Consider the following 642-nt stretch of genomic DNA (forward strand, 5'->3'; position numbering starts at 1 on the left):
GAGCATTGTAAACTGATTATGGCAGGTGTAATTAGGTTAACATTTCATACCTGTTCATTTGATCTCCCTTTTGACCCATTTTAAATTTGTTCCAGGTTTTCATATTTCCTGTTTTCTTTTCAATTGAGGTTTTCCTCTGGTTTATTTTGTTATTGTTATGGTCTTATGTGAGTGTAGGGGTGTGTGTGTGTGTTTTCCAGGATATGAAATCCAGGATTGGTAAACCTAGAGACAGAAACTAGATTAATGACTTTTTGAGGTATGAGAGGGCAGGTCAGAGGGTAAAGGGATGCTAATACTGAGTACAAGAAGAAAAAAAGTTGTAGAACTGATTGGGGTGATGATCGCACAACTCTTTTCGATATGACTGAACTATTAAAATGTATGAGATGCAAATCATATGCCAATTATTTAAAAAGGTAAATCTATCAACATCATGGTTGGTGAATGTTTAGAATTGTTTTACTATGTGTAAGATGCTACAGTAGCTAAAGATAATATTATCATGGAAACAACACACTTAAAACTGAATGTCATTAATTAGACAGTAACTACCTGTATGTTTTCATTGTTTGTTTCCAGCCTAATTTATCATTGATTACCTCTAACTTTGTTCCTAATAGGAGGAAACATTCTTCTAAT

Source organism: Echinops telfairi, unplaced genomic scaffold (genome assembly GCF_000313985.2).
Source record: "Echinops telfairi isolate 266 unplaced genomic scaffold, ASM31398v2 ScPeMD7_14;HRSCAF=57, whole genome shotgun sequence".
Classification (NCBI taxonomy): Eukaryota; Metazoa; Chordata; class Mammalia; order Afrosoricida; family Tenrecidae; genus Echinops; species Echinops telfairi.